We start from the raw sequence: 20,915 nt of genomic DNA on the forward strand, positions 1-20,915 counted from the left end.
CCCTACCATTAAAAGCTCACCACTGGGGTTCTTAGTTCCAAGCAACAAGAGCCCATTCTGGCTGATATATATACATGTGTGTGTATGTATATATAATAGTAGTGGTAACTATAACTATGTACAGTTTTATAATTACCTAGATATAGTAGACTATGATGACAGAGAGATACACAGAGTCACTTTCACGGGGCTACAATGAGAGGGAAAGAACCAGGTAGAGTTCCATAGCCAGACCCACAGTCATAGACGCACCCCAGAGCTGTCCTTTGCTGTCCCTGCCGAGCCCTCCTAGCCAGCCCTGGATCCCAGTGCCCATCACCAACATCACTGCCACTGCTGCTTGGAAAAGTCCCTGTGGCTGTTGTTAGGGTAGGAAGCTCACTCAATAGGTGCTTTACCGACAAGGAGAGAATTGCTCTAAAGGTTAGGATGTAAAAGTGTAACATTTTATCTTCTTAGAATGAGAGAAGAAAAGAAATTGGGGCAGGAGAGGGAGAAAAGAGAATAGCAAGACAGGGTGGCATCCCAAAGAAAGAAAGGAAGCGTGCCAGCAGGGAGATTAAGTGGCTGCTGACTTTGAAGGGTTGGGGTGGGGGGGAGAAAAAGAGAAAATATGGTAAGTTGCAGCCAGTCCACAGGGTGTTTTGAAACTGGTCCACCTGCTTGTCCTCTGGCAGGACAATAAGCAGATACAGTCTGTCTTCTTAGCAGCTGGATGATAAGGAGACAGACTTTTCACAGGACTTTCTGATTCTGTTGTTGATTCTGCCCTAAGACACCATTTTTGTCAGGGTCTGAGGCCAGACACGCAACTCACACCCTCTTGTTCATTCAGGGATGACTCAGTAGTAACCCTGGAGCCTATAGAACAGAGTCTGAAAGATGGTGAGCTGGTCAATGTAAGAAGAATAATTTACATTTCCTTTCTGTCCACTAGGCTCCTCCGTGGTTTGTGAAAACAGAAATCCACAGGGCACCTGGTAGGAAGAGCAAGAGGAGAGGGCTCATGATCAATTGATTTTGCCCCTTACTGAAAAACTCTGAGTAATGATTTCTCTGTTATTTCACTATAAAAACCAAGCGTCCTTTCAGCAGCTACAGTGGCCCTCTGCAGTCCTAGATGAAGTCTCCTATCACTACTTCTCTGAAGCACCAGCTCTTGAATATAAATGTGGAGTGCTTGTTTCTGACTGTTTGAACACGGGCCATGTGATGAGGCCAGGTTCCTTGGGTTCAAATCTTGGTTCTCTGGTTACTTGTGGAGAAAAAAAAGTTACTTTCCCTCCCTGTGCATTAGTCTCCTCGACGATATCTATTTGATAGTAGTAATGTTAGGGTGGAAAGCTTTGTAGGTACTCGCAACGTGGGTTGAGAAAAATTGGTCACACAGAGATTAGGATATATTAAGATGAAAAGATTTTTTATCTTTTTAGAACGAGAAAGGGAATGAGAGAGTGAGACAGATGGGGAAAAAGAAGACAGAGCATGGCATCCCAAAGACAGAGAGGAGAAATGCCAGCACCCACGGCCCCGAGGCTAGGTGGTTTTAAAGGGGAGGTGTAAACTGGGAGGATACAGTTGAGAAACTGTTGTACCCCTTCCTTTCTTTCTTCTTGGTGACAGGTAGATAACAAAAACCCAGCAGAGCTGGATGCCAAAGCCCAAGAGCTGGCTCCTCTGCCTTTCTCTGGAGATGGGGATTATTGCAGGAGATGGGCAGAGTCTGCCCTTGAGATATGGCTGAAGCCTGAAGCTCCTTCCCTGTTGTCCTTAGGAACCCTGTAAAAACAGATTCTGAACCAAATTCTAAAGAGAAATTTTTCTGTCTGTTCAGCCTTTCTCATAAGTTGTATAAAAGAGAACTCCCACAGGATACCTGTTATTGGGAGAACTCATAGAATTGATCTCTAAACTGTGACTGGCAAATTCCAAGACTGGGTATTTTCCTGTTATTTTTGTAATTTTCGGCAGGCTTCCCCTTTCAGTAGTATTTCCTTCACAGGGCTGTTTGAGGATTAAATGAGTTACTACTCCACTCAGGTTCTTAGACGTGATGGCTATTACTAAGGGAAATTAAAAACAGCAATATCTCGAGCTTTAGGATTATCAAATTCTGCAAACTATATACATCCCACAGATTTTTAATTTAACATCTGGCATTTTCATCATAAATTAAATAGCTGAAAGGTAGTGATTTCTGGCACAATAATAGATTGCTTTAGATATATTTTCCTCAAAATCTTGAAGGTTCTGATTTGGGTTTTTGTTTTTTTACAAATTTTTAGACATTGTCCTTTCCTTTATAAGAAAAACATTACAAATAAAGTTCTCAGTTTCAAATTGGGCAAAGAAGCCTTAATTTATGTCAGAAAAATGGGAGGTGGGCTCAGCAACCAATTGAGATCCACAAGGTAGGAAAATTTCCAAGCAATGTGATGGAAGTCACCAAAACAATGACCAATGTCCATTATATAAGTTAGTAGAATAAGAGATGAATGCAATGATTAGATTCAACTCACATAGGTAAGGGCTCTGAAGAATGAAATCTCAAATGGAATGGAGAGTAAGGACTGGGTAAAGATCTGGGGCTTTGCAGGCCCTGGACTGAAGAAGGGGGACAGCCAGAGGCCTGAGGAAAGCCCCAGGAGGTAGGGGGGATGCAGAAAGGAAAAAGGATGAGCACCAAGGTTTCCCACTCAAAAATTGTGGCCCAGACTCTTCCTGCTCCTCCCCACCCTGACATCACGTGGTGTTCTAGAACAGCAGTCTTCAAATACTTCTGCTCCATAGATTCCCCTAAAAGAATTCTGCAAACTATTTACATCCCACAGATTTTTAAATTAACATCTAGAATTTTTATCATAAATTTAAATAGCTGAAAAGGTAGTGATTTCTGGCACAATAATAGATTGCTTTAAATATATTTTCCTCAAAATCTTGAAGGTTCTGATTTAGGTTGTTTTTTTTTTTTTAATTTTTAGAAATTGTGTTTTCCTTTATAAGGAAAATTGCAAATAAAGTTCTCAGTTTCAAATTGAGCGAAGAAGACTTAATTTATGTCAGAGAAAAAAATCTGACTATATTTGAATTGAAATGTATGTGTGAAAATTGCGTTCCTGCGTTAACCATCTGACTTCTGAATTCCAATTTTAGAAGAGATAGAAAAGGCATGGAGCCCTGCCTTGTGTTTAGGGCCTGATGAAATGAAATGTTGCCCCCTTCAATATTTTTCCATTGGAAAGCTCTCTTTGTTTTCCACTCACACGATATTCCCTCCTGAGCTGTGAGGTCTCAAGTTGTTCCCTGGGCAGCTTAGTGGTTAAATCCTGAGCAAGACAACATGATCAAATTTAGGATGAGAGAAGTAGAAGGAAGTCAGCTACAAAAGGGGAGATGGGAAGACAGAAGCCATATAGCACATTCATAGGTGGCCAATTTAGGAAAGAATACATTTAGAAGTTAAAGAATGGAAGTTTATTCCTTAAAAAGATCACAGCTTAAATACCCACTGAAAAGTCCTTATGTCCCCCTGAAGTGTGTGTGTCCCAGTTTAAAGCAAACAAAAAACCCTGCTAGAGCAATATCTAACTCAACACTCTTTAAAGTATTATAGGCAGATTTTTCTATTGGGATGTGTACACATAAGAAACATAGAGCTTTTGTATCTAGTGTTGAACTAATCAGCACTAATACAGCAGAGTGGTTAACACTCTTGTCTACTCACTTTCTGTACAACGAAAGAAAAAAATCATTTCGCAATGGTGCTCATGCTTCAGATTACACAATAAATTCTATTGTCTTTTATTAGTACTTTAACTTCGTAAGGGGCCTTAGAATGCCTTTAGTTCCAAATTAATCTTGGCAAAATATTGCCTTTCATGTGACATAATATGAATATTTTATAAAGTGCTATGCTACTTAAAGCAAATATATAATCCAAGAAGAAGCAAAATTTAAGATACTGAGAAATTTTTCCAGTGTTTTAAAGAGGAGAGCCAAAGGGCTGGGGAAACAGAGTTGCAGGCCCCACCTATCTCCGTGATAGGTGGAGTCCTCAGGGCCTCTGGGACCACCACCAGCAGACCCACCCCTGCAGAGGGCTGGCCTCAGGCAAGAACCTCTCTGTATCACCCGCTCTGAGAAGCTCACCCTGGCCACAAATATTTAGACACTTTTAAGCTAGGTTCCCCAATTATTGTGAAATGGATTTTTTTTTTTTTTTTTTAGTTTTAGGAAACGTAACCTGTCACCAAGTGACTTTTGTGTTTGATATGTAAATATACTATTATTTAGCAATTTGTCCAGACACGAAAGATGATTTATGAAATCAGTAAATACCATTTTGAAAAGAGTGTTCTGTCACAAATAATTTTACCAACTTTAAAATTGATCTATTCAGCAAAGTCTAATTCTGTTCCTTCGGCACTTTATAAATGGAATTTTCTTCTACTTGTATCCATTTCTCGGGGCTTATGGACCCATTCATACTCTCCATATTTAGAATCAAAGGTTCCTTTCTGAAGAGATCTTAATTTTAAGGTAAAACGTGGTCCAAGTGCCTGAATTCCTACTTTCTTTTCACTCTTGAATATGTACCTGTGAAATCTAAAGAAGACATAATCTCGCTGATTATGGAATGTGGCAACCTGCCTTCCCATAAATTGAGGATCATGAGGAAAGAGAGATGCAAACATTCGTCCAACTGAATGACCCAACCGTGTTGTAAAATTATTCAGAATTATCTCAGGTATGTGTTCTGTGGGGTCCTTGCCTCTTCTCTTAATTTCTTTACGAAGACGAACACTGCTCATTTTTAAGTGAGCAGTTGGACCATTTGGCAAGTAACTCAAAATAAGTCCATTCGGGGTTTTACGATTGTCATTAATAACAATCAGATCTGTGAAATCGCTTGCGATGCACTGTGGAATACTTTTTTTCAGGGCCAGTCCTCTTCCCTGTAATAAACATGGGAGTCTGGTATCACTGTGGAGAGCTGTCCACAGAGTCGTGCTGTTCTCCATGAGGCCTATCTGATGTTGTGATCAGAATCTTGGGAGAAGGCTGTCTGTTGAAGTAAGAAGCAAATTCATCTGTAGCTTCATCATAAGCAACCTCTCCATCCTTAGGGTCTACTGTGGTTTCATCATACACTCGCTGGTTGTCAACGGTCTTTGGTATAGGCTTTTGGTGGAGCCTTATCACCAAGAGCCCTTCTCTCTTTTTTAAGTCTTTTTTTAGCTGCCAACTTTTCCTTCTGCTGCTGCTGTTTCCACCGCGTGAACATTAAATGTCGCCGCTGTTTATTCTTGATCTCTGAAATGCTGAAGCCTGGGGGAAAGGCACCCGCTTTCGCGGGTTGAACCCCGCTTTCTATCACCCCATCCTGAGCGACTGCAGCCTCCTGAGATTCCCTGGTAGTGGGTTTCCGTTGTGAAATGGATTTTAAATAGAAATCTTGCTTTCTTCCCTAACACATGCATGACTGATACGGCAGGTAAAGTGTACTAAGTGTAAAGTATGAGGGTTTGAACACAATAATTAAGAAAATGCCAGGAGGGATATGTTAACCAGTTTGGTGAGAATATTTCAGACCGTATGTGGAATCAGCACATTGTACCTCATGATTGCATTATTGTACACAGCTATGATTTAATAGAAAAAAAAAAAAGGAAAAAAAAAAAGAACTTACTTTCCTACTAGGATATTTCATGTGTATTTTGGAAAATAAAATTATTCTTAAATAAATGTTAAAAAAAAAAAAAAGAAAGAAATGAGAAATCCACACAGTGACCTTTACATGTTTTCACGGCTGGCAAAATCCTTAGGGAAATTCTGTGATACTCAATTGGTCAGGGCAATTCCTGTGTGGCAAACCATGTTTTCCACTTCTAATCCTTTACTTGCTCCCTGAATGATGGGAAACCGAAGCTCTCAGATAGACTAAAAGTTCAACAAGGAAGTGAAATAAATCAATGGAGGAATGAATGAAAACCTATTAAATGCAAAGCACTTAAATTCCTTTGGACTAAGTGAGTTTAGTCTTCCTCCCACGAGAGCAGATTATTCCTTCATTTCCTCTCCCTTCTATCCCTCTGAATTTGTCTCAGGCAATTGCCTCGCAATTATTAAAAAAAAAAAAAACTCCTTGAAAAGACTAAAGCTGAGACACAGCAAACTGCTGGGGAGCTAGGCTTGGGTACACAGTGCTGAAATCACCACGAGTAGCTCTGGAGACCTCAGGAGCGCAGAGAGGCAAGTACATGACTGGCCCTCGGTCACCTTCCTGCACCGAGGGGCAGGGGAGGGGGAGAGAAAAAGGTGAGATAAGATAAAGGATGACCTATTTAACAACTACACAGGTCAGGATTTCTCTTTCTCTCTTTTTTTAATTAAATGGTAACTGTACATGAATGCATTTATGGGGTACAATGTGCTGATTTTATATACAATTTGGGATGCTTACATCAAACCAGTTAACAGATTTGACATGTACCCTTACAATCTGTTAAGGGTTGATGTAAGCATTCCAAATTGTATTTAAAATCAGCACATTGTACCCCATAAATGCATTCATGTATACATGATCTATGTGTTTATGACTTAATAAAAAAAAAGAAAAAAAGCAAACTGGTTAACATAGCCTTCACCTCACTTACTTAATTGTTGTGTTAAAACATTTATACTCTACTCTTAACAGATTTGACATGTACCCTTGCAATATGCACCATTGATGAGGTTCCACCAATTACCCTCCCTCCACCTGGTCTCCCCCCTCACCTCCCCTCACCCTCCTCTTCTTCATTCTGGGCTATAGTTGTGTTTTAGCTTTCGTATGAAAGTGTGGGTAGTTATTTATTGGTTTCATAATAGTACTGAATACATTGGATACTTTTTCTCCCATTCTTGAGAAACTTTACTAAGAAGAATATGTTCCAGCTCCATCTATGTACACATAAAAGAGATAAAGTCTCCATCTTTTTATGGCTGTATAATATTCCAAGGCTGGGACTCCTTCTCCAGAGAGATCTCAAGGATTTCTCTTTAAATGTTAGACCTCCGTAAGGACAAATTCCACTTTATCTTGTACTAACACCAAATGAGAAGAAATACCCTCTACCCTCAAGGACAGAATAGTTTCCTTGCAAGTGGTGATTTTAGTTGTCTCTCACCTCAATCTTCCATCAACACTGTATGTTGTTAAAGATATATTTTTGATTACATTTTCTGGATTTTTTTTTTTTTATGTCTTTTAAATAGAATGAGTTTTGTACCAAGAGGTACTTAGGGGCTCCCTAGACTCAATCTTCTGTCTCAAGTGTAACCTTTAAACTCTCCAGAAGAGTTACTTTGCCAGCCTGAACATGTGAATGGTGACTGGGAGATCATCACGGAAGGAGGTCAAGGACCCACAGCTTGTTACCTGTTAACGCCAGCGCATAGCCCTTCTCCTTGTGTAGGGTACTCTAACTTGTTTTGGAGTCATTTCAACACAGGGATCTTGACCTGGTTCAGGAATGCACCTTGCTCTGAGTAAGTCACTCATGGGAATCCCACTCCTCCTCCCTGTGTTGGTTGCATCACACTTGTGGTTAGGGAGTCAATACAGGAAGCAAGGTGAAGTCTTCAGAGAAAGCTTTTCTTACCCAAAAACAGTGTTGCCAAGAAGACACAATTCATTTGTCCTGGTGAATGTTGTTGCGACTGTACATGATAGCTGGTATTTGTGCAGTCATTTTGCACCTATGAGGGGAGCAAGCCTGAGCACACAGCCAAGACACTGAGCATGGCAGAGCAGAAAAGAAAAAATTTGGATCCCTGACAACGACATTGAGATGCTGAATTAAATAACCCAGGCCCTGCCCCAGTTTGTCCCTTTCTCTCATGTCCGTATTATTTAAATGTTCTATGATGGTTTTAAAATGTCCACAGTTCTTTGATTCTCTTCCCTATAAGAAGGGAAGCCTACTTCCCCTTTCTTAAGTATGATTTCAACTTGGTAACTTACTTCTATTACACACAGAATCAACTAGAAGCAATGGTGTATGAATGCAGAGAGTAGGCACTGTGGCTTCCTCTCCACTCGCTCTCTTTTGGATTACCCAGGGTGGGTAAAGCTAGCTGTCACATCACGAGGACACCCATGCAGCTCAGGAGAGGCCCACGTGGTGGGGAAGTGAGCTAGTTGCCTGCCAACAGACACAGAGGGGAGCTATCTTAGAAGCAGACTTTCTGCTCCAGTCAAGCCTTAAGATTATTTCAGTCTCTGCCTACATCTCCCAAGCTCATAAGTGACTCCTAGAACAACCCAGCTAAGCCACTCCTGAATTCCTGACTTATAAAAACTGTGAGATAATATATATCGTTGTTTCAATCCACTAAGTTTTGGGGAAATTTGTTATGCAGCAGTAGATAAGTAAAATGCTTTCTAAGACTGGATTCCCTGATATTTTCAGATAAAGGCATATTAATTGCTAAAATGTTCTAAAAGACTTCCTCCTAACACCAGAGATTTATAGGTTCCTCCACAGGTCTTCCAGTTCATTCCCACCTTTTCTGAAAGTTATAATTCTATTTGAGACACATAGATGTCTTTCTCAAAAGGCCTTCCGAAAAAGGAGATAACAGTTGGTCCAGGGCTTTACTTTCACAACCATCTGGTGAGAGGCTAAAATCACTCTGGTTATGATTGAACCAATTACATCTCATTGTATCCTTAGAATAGTGTTTCCCAAACTTTCTTACAGGAAAAGTATCCGGAATGATATTAAATGATATTCTACAAAAAAAAAGAGGGAGGGAGAGGTTGTGAGGTTCAAAATACACATGCAGCATTGTGAAGACTGCAGAGAAATCTTTCTGCAAAGATATATGTTTAATTTTTGTTTAACCCAGAATTCCCCAAATGCAGGGTGTCTATAGACAGTCTCCTCCATGCTGCTCCCTCCAACAAACATACCTATGAGCCTTTCTTGAGGCATAAATATTCCATCGAACATGTGAAACGTCAGTGTTGATGAGAAAGAACTTATTACAATATATGATGAATGGAATGTATTCACATAAATAATCCAAAATACTATCCTCAAAATAACACAGCTATCCTTCACTTCTATAGTCACGTTCATTATCTGAGTAATCCACAGTGTCTAAGTTTAGACTTAGATTTCAAGTCAGAAATAGTCTGAGTCGATGTGCGGTTAGTAGCAAAATAGGACCCATGTGCATTTATTCAAAAAGATCAGGACTTGTCTCCAAAAATCCAGACTTTCAAATTAGTTTCTTCTTTGCCATTAAAAAAAAAAAATTGTCTCCTTTAAAAATTTTTATTTTAATATTTCAGGAAAATGTTTCCTCTGAAATATTTGGTATAAAGAAACCCTTCTTAGAGAGCTATCTGAAAGATTGATATCTGGTATCTAAGACCCCAAATTAGGATGCTTACATCAACTAAAAGGTCAAGTAATTCACCTATGATCCAGTCAGTACTGCCAAAACATCAAAGCCCTCGTGACTGGTAGTGCCTTGGCCACAGAATCCCTAGAAGCCAAGGGACTAAAGCTACACACCCCTAGTAGGAAGATCACTCCCAGCAGTTGGTTAAGACAAGCCCTAACCAGACAAGGTTCCATAAAGTAAACAGTTCTGCCCTGGGGCTGGGCCAAGTCTGACATGCCCCAATAAAAAGATCCTTGAGCAAGGGAGGTTTCAGGAGGTAATAATTGCCTTTAACTTCTCTTTAACGTAACTTTGAAGGAATTTTTTTTTTTTTTTTTAAAACCAAACCACCCAACCCTTTAAGACTTCAGCAGAAATGTGGTCCAGGGACACGAATGTATGCAAGTGGGTATAAGAGGAACCTCAATCTCTCCTCCCATGACCGTGGCACTGCATCTTCAATTCCTGCTGCTCTCACCAGGTCCACCACCCAGAAAGGAAGCCTGCTTTGCTAAGTCTGGTCCAAGTGAGGACACAAATACTTTTCCTTAGTTCATTCCCTTAGGACAAACGAGACATGCTGTCACTTGGGTATTTAGAATCCAAAAAGAAATCTCCAAATAAAAATAAATGGAATAATTTTGGAATAATCTTTCAGTGCTCAAGGTTCAAAAGAATGCATTCTAATTTGACAACTACACTTTGGCCCTAATAGTTGATGAATCTGTTTGGGCATCTTCCCGGCTTCTTCCATCTTAACCCATAGCCCACAATCTGGGGCAAGGACAGAATGACTACTTTCTTTCTCTCCTACCCTCTTCACTCTCTAAACTTCCAAGTTCTAATTTTTCTCTGATATGAGAGATTCATTGCCTATAGCTTTTCCTATTTCCCATATTCAGTTGGTGAGCAAGTCCATAAGGGCATTGCTGAGTCCAGAATTTATAAGAGCTTAAGAGTACCTGAACCATTCTTTTTGCTTTGCTTAAGGAAAAGATGAGCATTACAAAGTAGCCTGCATTCATAAAAAAAAATAATAATAATACACACAATTACTAATGCAAAAGCTAAGGAGGACTTACAAGAAACCAGAAAGGGTTTCATTACCTGCTGTCTTAAGCTATGAGAGGCTCAGTCCCCACTATCCAAGGCCCCATATGGATTTATCCCAGTGAGAGGTTCTGCCAGTACAGGTGGCTGAGCAAGCTGGAGACAATAGGACTGTCCTGGAAGGATGGAGAACCTCCCGGGAGAACAAGAGGCAGTGACCGCAGCCAGACAGACTTACCCACACACTTTGGAAAGCCCCTGCAGCCAGGTTTCGCTCGGCCTGTGGAGTTATTGTCCTGTAGGAACACTTTCAGGGTGGATATCTGAATCACGTGGGGTGGGTGCAGTGAGGGGGCGTGGAAGGGCCACCTGGAAAAAAGTACTTTTGTAGGAATTTTTAAAATAGTTTTAGTAATTATTTTTCTAGATGAGGAACATGGGTATAGAGAATTTTTGAAAACTAATTGATAATTTCCTCCCAATATTTCCCTACATTGCACTCAGAGCAGCCAGGCTATGCTCATGACCCCACGGGAAACAGGTGAAAGCAAAAAGAAAACAAACAAACAAACAAAACCAGAAGTATTTCAGCCAACTGCTGAGCACAGAGTGCTTTACTGAGTGTGGGAGTAGGACCTGGACAGCCTCCCGGAGACCACCACCCCAGCATGGCTTGGACTTAGCAGAGAGCACCAGTGGACATGAAAGGCCACGAGCAAAGGAACAAGAGAATCTCAGCATTGACCAGTAGAAAGCAGGCACTGAGGACCAGAGGGGAGATGGATTGTTAGTAGACCCAAGTAGGGAAAGGTGACATGAGGACAGTGGGACAAATGCCGCCCCACTCTTCATCCACACTGCAGTGCTCACTACACACACACCAGCAAAGTTAGCTATCGGGGAACAGGAGAGATGAAAGTAGACTGATCAAAATTAAGTTTTCCCTTATTAGGTATCTACCCAGAAGAAAAAAATCATTTTACCAAAAAGACATTTGCACTAGAATGTTCATCACCAAGATGTGGAATCAATCCAAGTGCCCATCAACTCTTGAATGGATTAATAAACGGTGGCACATGTATACCAGGGAGTATTATTCAGCCATAAAAAGGTAAAGACTTTTTATCTTGTTTATTAACCTGGAAAGAGTTAAAGAACATTCTTCTTAGCAAAGTATCACAAGAATGGAAAAACAAGTGTCCAGTGTACACAATACTAATATGAAACCAATAGATAAACAACTACACTCTCACACGAGAGAAAAACACAATTAAATCCAAGTGGGGGGAGGGGAAGCGGGAATGGGAAGGGGGAGGAGGGGGGGTAATTGGTAAGCTCTCACCTGGGTGAAACACACCCCCTGGGTGAAGGGCTCCACTACAATTTGAGCTTTACAAATACAGACAATGTAACCTAATCATTTGTACCCTCATATAAATCTGAAATTAAAAAAAATTAAGTTTCTGCTATGCAAATGGAATAAAATAAGGATTGAATTTAAGTATGGGGGAAAATAAGGACATCCTGGTTTAGGATGAGACTACTCCAGCAATAATTATATTCAAACTGTAGACTAAAATTGTAACATCTACCCCCTTTTGCAGAAAGGTAAGATGTACATCTCAGAATAAGAGAATGGCACCCCCTTTCCATCACATTAATGCTGCCACATGACAACAGGAGGCTGCACCAGTGTCCTAGGGAGCTACAGCAAAGCACCACACACTGAGGCTTGGAACAACAGAAATGCATTCTCCCACACGCCCAGAGGCCCAAACTCAAGACTGGGATGCTAGCAGGGCCACACTCTCTCTTGGCTCCTCTTAGCTCCTGGGGGTTGCTGGCAATCCTCGGTGCCCCCTGGCTTATAAATGTAGCTCTCCAATCTTTGCCTTAATCTTCATGTGGTCCTCTCTCTGTGTTTGTCTCCATGTACCTCTTTCCTTCATCTTAAAAGGACAACAGCCCTGGCTCAGCGCCTACAGCAGAGTGGTTACAGCGCCGGCCATATGCACCGAGGGTGGTGGGTTCAAACCCGGCCAGGGCCAGCTAAGCAACAATGACAACTACAACAAAAAAATTGGCAGGTGTTGTGGTGGGTGCCTGTAGTCTCAGCTACTTGGGAGGCTGAGGCAAGAGAATCGCTTAAGACCAAAAGTCTGAGCTATGATGCCATGGAACTCTACCAGGGGCAACAAAGTAAGACTTTGTCTCAAAAAAATATAATCTCATCTTCAATACTTACATCTGCAACAACCCTATCTCTAAATCCACAGTTGGAGGTTCTAGAAAGGACGTGAAATTTGAAGGGACACTATTCAACCCAGCAGAAAGGCCATTGCTGCTCTTCCTTCACCTTTATGCCCCAATTGTGTGACTATAATCCCCTTAATTCTCTACAAAAAGACAAAGTGGAAATTTTGACAATTTTTTTTTTTACTAAAGATGCATAGAGAAAATTAAAACAGCATAATAATAATAATAACAACAACAATAAATCACAGTCCTGCTAGACGTGCTACTTTCCGAATAGGCAACTCTAGGCTTTTCTAGGTATCTCCCTAAGCTTAAAGCTGCTTTCATGGTCAAGAACTAAATTATCCTCACCTATGAGAATGTTTTTGACTCTGTGCCTTTGGAAAGTAGGCGCTCGGGACCCCCCCCCCCAGAGAAGTGTTTCTTGCAGGGGTCCTCAAACTGCAGCCTGTGGGCCACATAAGGCAGTGTGACTGTATTTGTTCCTAGTTTGTTTTTTTACTTCAAAATAAGATATGTGCAGTGTGCATAGAAATTTGTTCATAGTTTTTTTTTTTAACTATAGTCCGGCCCTCCAACGGTCTGAGGGACAGTGAACTGGCCCCCTGTTTAAAAAGTTTGAGGACCCCTGTTAGAGCTTACCTCCCTGTCTTCATTTCCTGCCCTTGTACCAATTTCTTTATAATATAATTGACAATAGGAATGGTCAATCCCTTCAAGAGAAGAGCACCTTTTACCTTCAAAGGAGAGTGATCTTGCCTGATAAATAATCCATAACAAAATTAGAACAGAGCTTAAAAGTTAAATGCCATACATTTGGAGGTTTTCTGTTTTAAATGATAGCAAAAGTAAGAACAGGATCTCACTGAGCACGTGCAGCAGGTGATGTAATCTCCTAGAGTCCAGAGGTCATGTCCGTCTTTCTCACGGGGTGGCTCCCAGGATGAGTTCTGCACGTAGTTACATTCAACCACGATTCATTGAGTGGACAGACCAAAATTGAATTGTTCAAACCTTTTGAATGCTTCTAATGATCTCTTCCCCAGCATGAGGTAAAGACCACTCCTGCTCTCCTTTTCAAATACTAATTTTCTACAGATAGCTCTGCACACCTACCTTCTCTCTCTTCCCCTAAAATTATATATTAACCAGAAGAAACAAGCATCAGCTTAAGGCACAGCTACCTAACCGCACGCAGAGGAAAGACGTGTTAACCTGCCCTCTCCTGAAGAGAGACAGTATAGGTGAAAGCATAAAACAGCCATGTAAATTATAAAAGAGAACTCTTAGGGAGCTAAAGGACCCATCTATTTTACCCGGACCAGGGAATAATCTGCCCCCAGCTCCTTTAAAGTCTACTCAAAGGGCACTTTTCCTAGTTTCTCAACTTCCCATTCTGTTCCCAGGTCTTCCCCTCCTCCTGTCATACCAGGTAGCTTGTCATTTGAGAGGGTGGCACTCTCTCCCACCCACCATCTCTCAGGATGACAGGGCTTAGTGGGTCATGGTTCCAACTGTCTGCTTTTGATTTCTTGGTTCTCTCCTTTGAAATTCTCCTTGGGCTGACCTTTGCATCCATTTCTGGCTGCTCTGTCTTGCTTAATCAGTGTCCATCTCCCTCTCTGCCTTTGGACTCTATTCTGGCTCAGCTTTCCCTCAGAGTTTCCCCTAGCCCTGTGCCCATCCAGGCCTTCTTGGATTTCCAGGGACCCTGGCTTTAGTCTCTGAGTTCTAGTAACACACCTTCTCTGGCCATCCTCACCTGGGGCCCTGGCTGTCTACTCTGCGCTTCTCTCTGGACTGTCCCCTCCCTTGGTCGTAGCCCTTTCCTGTCATACAAAGACCTTCATAATCTGCTCCTCACTCTTCTCTCCCAGCTCTCCTGTTGCTCTACAGTAAGATGATACCAGATGGGTCACCAAACTACAGAACTCCATTGGATAAACATTTTTATAGCCCCAAACTACCCAAATCTACACCACGGGAAGTTACTGTCAATCACTTCATTCTATTTTTATATTAATTCATAATAGATTATGTACCTTTTGGCTCAACTGAAAAAATTAATCTTTGCCCCCACACAAGCGAAATTTGAACTTAAATTCCAAGATTCACTTTCTCCTTGAGAAACAGCAGTTTGGTGTGATGGCTGAGAATAGAGACTCTGTGGCGAATGGCCTCATTTGAGTTTTAACTGTGTCACTTACTGTATGTACAACCTCTAGAGCAAGTTACCTAACCTATACCATACAATGGAGATGATACTATTTCTGAACTCAGTGCCCCATTATAAGGTTTAAATGCTTCATGTGTGTGAAGTACTCAGAACAGAACTTAGGGCTCAATAATCCTTCAGTGAACCCTGGCTACTGTTATTATTGTTCTCATACAGAGGCATAGTCTACAGTAGGCATCAGTTCAGAGATCACCCATGAGCTCTAATAACACTCTCAAAATCTTATGGCAAAGCATTGAAGATAGCTGATGACATCTCTATAACAAGTATAAAGGAGTTATTTTATTTTATTTTTTTTGCAGAGACAGAGTCTCACTTTATGGCCCTGCATAGAGTGCTGTGGCCTCACACAGCTCACAGCAACTTCCAACTCCTGGGCTTAAGCGATTTTCTTGCCTCAGCCTCCCGAGAAGCTGGGACTACTGGCGCCTGCCACAACGCCCAGCTATTCTTTGGTTGCAGTTTGGCCGGGGCTGGGTTTGAACCCGCCACCCTCAGTATATGGGGCCGGCGCCCTACCGACTGAGCCACAGGCGCCGCCCAGGAGTCATTTTTTTTATTGGGATACATAAAGGGTATAACCCTGCTGCTACATCTTGCACTAGCTGGAGCAGCATCCCGAATCAGCCTGTCACCATGGAGGCTCTTTTCTTAGTACATCCTCTACAATCTGCCCAGGACAGACTCCTATGGGGTAGATAGATTTTTATGTGTGGGTCAATAGTGCCTAGAAACTACCCTTTCCTTTGTTTGGGGGACTTCCTTCCATTTCTACCCTCTCCGGGCAACAACATTTTTCCTGGCAAAGAGTCCATGGATGCTCACATCTGCCAGCCTGGAGCATCCCCTAGTAAATGAACCAAGTTTCTTACCAACTTATCACATCTCACAGAAAACATTTCATGTACTAAGCAAGCTAAAGGGACAAAGATTCTGGCCCTGTCCTCTTTGGATAGAGTAGTAAAAACATACTTCTTACAGAGCCAAAGCACCAATTTCAATTTCCTTTTCAAAGATATTTTCTAGGGCAATTAGTATTTTTCCCCAGTGATATAGTCTGGGAAATCCTCATTATGTGTCGATTCCATATTTGTGAATTTGCCTACACACTAAAAAGTGTTTGTAACCGCCAAACCAACTCTTGCATTGCTTTTGTGGTCATTACTGGGAATGTGCACAGTAGCAAAAAAATTGGCTGCCTCATGTTCAAGTTCCCAGCTGAAGTCAAACAAGGTGATGATCTCTGTCTTATTTAGTTCTTATACTGTAAATGAACGTCCTTTTCACGATCTATTCAATACCATGCTGTTCACACTTCTGTGCTTTTGGTTCGTAATTTTGTTGTTTAAAATGGCCCCCAAGTGTAGAGCTGAAATGCGTCTAGTGTATCTGAGCACAAGAGCGCTGTGATGTCCCTTAGAGAGAAAATACAGGGTGTTTCAAAAAGTCACCCTTAAAGTCGTCATACTCAGGGAAAAAGGGAAATTGTAGCAAAATGTATACCTTTGTACAAAATATTCATTACAAAATTTTACCAAATAATCTCTACATGTTGGTCACTTCTTTGTAAAAGGAAGAAATCAATGAAGATCATCTTGGAAATTACCAGTCATGTTTTCTGCTTGCTTAATTATCTTGTTGGAATCTGCAGTGTAATACCTCAGTGAAAGTTCTATATCATACCTCTTCATATTGGCTTGCTAGGGCTGCTAATACTACCAAAGACCAAGTGACTTAACAGAAGAAATCTATGTATCACAGTTCTGGAGGCTAGAAGTTCAAGGTCAAGGTGTCAGGCCTCTGTTTTTGGCTTATAGATGGCCGTCTTCTCCCTGTTTCCTCACTGTCTTTCTTCTGTGTCTACCTGTGTCCTAATTTCTTTCTTTAAGAACACTAGTCATACTGAACTGGGGCCCACCCTGAGGCCCTCATTTTAACTTCCTTACCTCTATATAGGTCCTCCCTCCAAATACAGTTTCACATTCTGAGGTACTGGGGTTTAGAACTTTTTAACATATGAATTTGGGGGAACATAATTCAGCCCACAGCACTACTGAAATTAATGAATGCAAGACCAGGATTAGCATTTGAGACAGGGCACCTAGGAACAAGCCTGATAGCTGAAAGCTTCAGTGATTCTGGCCCAGAGCATGACACACCTGTCCTGAAACTGTTTTAGGAAATTGAACAAATAGAATCCAACCAAAGGAATGTTGAAATTCTGTTATCCTCTACATGAATTCCATCCTATTGACAGCTATGTCTTCCTTCCTGAACACATTTAACTGTTATATAAGTACAACAGTATACTCACTACTGCTTAATCAGCACTTTTAACATCATTTATAGACTCAGGATTTGATTTTTGTTAAATCCAATCTAACATTTTATAGGATAGCAAAACTAATTTTTATTTTGTTTTACCTTTGTGGTAAATATATATATCTCAGGGATCATTTTCATAAAGCGTCACTTAGTTCTCATAATAATAGTTACATTGGCCTCACAAAAGACATTTTCTCTATTCTCTTACGGTTACCATTTAAAGAAAAGTTGGTTACCAGGATTAAGTAGCTATTTGTTAATAAAATTTTAATCCTGATGCTTACCATAAAATCAATTAACACCAATGAATATTTTTATTGAGAATGACACCAAACAACAATAAAATAAAAATGATTCATAATTGCTCCAAGTGTGGGGTATTATGAATTTTCTCTCTTACAATGTCCCATGAGACCTGCCTTCCTGTCTGGTAAGTGAGAGTCATGGTCACATGAGGTGCAGTCATTTTTTTATTATTATTAAATCACAGCTGTGTACATTAATGCAATCATGGGGCACCATGCACTGGTTTTATGGTGCAGTCATTGCTTCAGTTCCCTGGTACGGCTTTAAAAGTCTCTATAATAGGATCCGCTGCTCTTCCTGGTGTCCGGGCCCCATCACATACACCTGCAGCCTCAGGGAACACTGCAGGTGTCTTCCCTTCACTGAAAAGCAGTTTGTGCTCTCAAATGACAGCAAGTGTGAATCAAGGGTGAAAATTAGGGATAGGGTATGAAATAACTGCAAAGAAATCTAAAGTGATGTAGAAGTTAATATTTTTGTTTAAAGACTTCTAAAACCCTAATATTTTTTTAAAGCATCAAATAATAGTACATGTACTAAAGAAGCCTTGGAAATAGGCATCCATACTCCAGATAAAAAGAAACATTTTCCCATCATAACTCGTATGATTAAAGAATCTGTACACAGAAGGAATTAAGCGCATAGACTCAAAAGTCAGAGTTCCTGAGGTCAAATCCCATGTCCACTTCTTAGGAGAAGTAAACATTACCGGCCTATTTCTCAGTTTCCTCAACTGTAAGAGTGACTAAGTCTGGCAGTTACCTGGAAGGGCTGCTGTGAGACTGACTCTGTCAAAGCAGCAGGAGCAGCCCCTGGCAGGAGATGGCACTCAGCGCTGAGGCTGCCGCCCCCCTCCTCTCCTCCCATCTCCTGTACTGACCTGGTTCCTGTCTCCCGGCTGCTGAGCCCATTCCCCTCTTTTTTCAACATTCAGCTTTTCCAGCAGCTTTGACAATTGGCTGCCCTCTGTGCCTCCACTCTGGCCCTGGTGAATTCAATGTCGCATTAATAAAGCTGCCTGCCATCATTCTTCAATGCCCAAAACAGCTCGCAGTTTTGAGTATTCACTCAGAAATGTTCCAGGTATGTTTCCTTCTGTGAGACACACTCAATTCCCTAAACACATCCTTCCCCCAGCTCTCCTGGGAGCACCCTACCCTAATCCTCCTTGCCTGCTCTCCTTGCTCTAGTGGGGGGGCTACCTGGCACTCTCTCCCAGCCCTTTCTCACTCTGCACACTTTCTCCGGGGTGCTAAAGAGCCTGTGTCCTCAATCACCAGCTATATGCTGCTTACTCTCAAACCGTACCTCCAGCTCTAACTTCTCCCTTGAGCTCCAAAGCCTTATAGGACAGATGGGCACTGAACATCTCAACTTGGAGTCATCTCAATCTGAATTCACCTTCATGCCTAAGCTGTGCCTCTTCTTGCATTTTTATCTGACAAAATAGCATCGCTCTCCCCACCCCCTACCTCCTCAGTATTAAATGCTGGGGTTGCAGAAGTAACCAGCCCAGACGTAGGTTCTGCCCTTACAAGAGATGGAACTTAGATTCTCCCTGGAGGGAGGATCTGTGTATAGGAGAGGAGATGAGAAAACAGCCCATACTTAATTTCTTGTTTAGTGAATTTTTTTCCCTGGGTTTTTCTCATAAGTTCTTGGTAAAATAGATCTATTGTTTGTCATATTTTGCTACACATATTTTTTTATTCAGTAACTTATGTTTTTTGCATTAAAGAAAATTGTGATTTTCTTGTAATTGAATTTAATGAGCCTTTCTTTTATGACTTTTTCTACCACTTCAAAGCTTACAAAATTTTCTTCTATCAGAAGAACTGATAAATATTCAATATTGATCCCTAGTTTTTCTATTTATATTTTATCTTATTCCACCTAGAATTTGTTTTGATGAAATATCAGTGAAGTTTCCAAAAGTCTTCTAAATATATGGGATGCAGTATTCCCATACAACATTCTCTTTCATTGCTATAATATTTGAAACCACCAATTTTCCTGCCTTGAAATTTAAACCACCACCTCCACCCCAGTGTATTAGTGCTATGTTTAAGTCTCTTCCAACTTTTACAGCTTCAACACCTTTCTTCTATTTTTTTTTCTTCTATTTTCTTATTCTTTTATTTCTTCCCTCCTTCTGATTGTTTTCGGCAGCTAAAATCTTGGATATCTATTTGTTCTTATCTGGATTTCTTCCCTTGACCCAATTCTGGCCCACAATATCAAAGATCACTTGGATGAGGAGACTTCCAGATTGGCATTTTCAGCAATGATGTCTCCAAGTTCCAAACCTACTTCTTCAATCCCCTACCCAAATTCAGCAAGAACAAAACTCCACCTACAGTCCCCTGCAGGCTTCAACTAGCTCCATGCCTTTCCCCATTTTTCTCTTGATAATAATTTTTTGGCCTATCAATACCTCGGTCATATGTACTCAAAACCTTAAAATCGTCTTCATTTCTCCTTTATGCCTCATTTTGGAGGAGTCAACAACCTCTATCCATACTTCTCTTAAAGATTATTATTCTTGTTTGTATCTGTCTCTACATCCAGACAAGAACTGTTCCTTGCGGTTTGGATAACACCCTTCGTGGTCTCCATGCACACACTCTCTGCAATGGCATTCTTCAGTGTTTATTGCACACTTCTACTAGAATAATCATCCTATCGTACAAATCTTATGCTATTTCAAAAAAAAAATGCTCAGAGTATAAATAATAAATTAAAAAACTTTCATCTTACTTTTCAAGATTCTGTATGATTTGATCTTATTTGCTGTCGTTTCTGATGAAAGACCTCTAAACTAAGGGAGAAGAAAGCATAAAAGAGAAAGAGAGAGAAGAAAATTTTAAAAAGAAAGAAGGAATGGAAGAAGAGAAGCAAGTGGGGAAAAAGAAAGGTTTTTTTGTTTGAAGTGACAGATTCCAAACTCAAAATAAATTAACCACCAAAATGAAATTGTTGACACATAGAACTAGGAATGCAAGAGCTGAATCCGGTTTCAGGGGAGTTGCATCCAGGGTCTTGCATGATATCATTGCAATACTATGTCTCTATTTCATAGCCCTGTTTTCCTCAGTATCTGCGACAAGAGTCAGGGTCTCGGCCAGTTTAGCAAGCCCATTTGGACAGCATCAGCAAACTGCTGCATTAACTGTCATTGGCTCACCTTGCATTTTGTGTCCAAAACTGAACCAATCACTATGACCAAGGACAAGTGGTATATTCGTTAAGCAGATCCTCATATCTGGAGCTAGGAAGTAGTGTGAGCTCCGCCTGAAACAAATGGACT

General features: G+C 40.9%; 1 pseudogene across 1 annotated transcript; it reads right to left on the minus strand.

Annotated features, from left to right (window-relative positions):
* Nucleotides 1-4,293: 4,293 nt before the first annotated feature.
* LOC128568481 (ribosome production factor 1-like) lies at nt 4,294-18,538 on the minus strand (annotated as a pseudogene). The gene is made up of 2 exons (XR_008375173.1): nt 18,371-18,538; nt 4,294-5,467 (listed from the first exon to the last, which is right to left on the minus strand). The product of XR_008375173.1 is annotated as a ribosome production factor 1-like (transcript).
* Nucleotides 18,539-20,915: the final 2,377 nt, after the last annotated feature.

Source organism: Nycticebus coucang, chromosome 17, assembly GCF_027406575.1.
Source record: "Nycticebus coucang isolate mNycCou1 chromosome 17, mNycCou1.pri, whole genome shotgun sequence".
NCBI classification, from domain to species: Eukaryota; Metazoa; Chordata; class Mammalia; order Primates; family Lorisidae; genus Nycticebus; species Nycticebus coucang.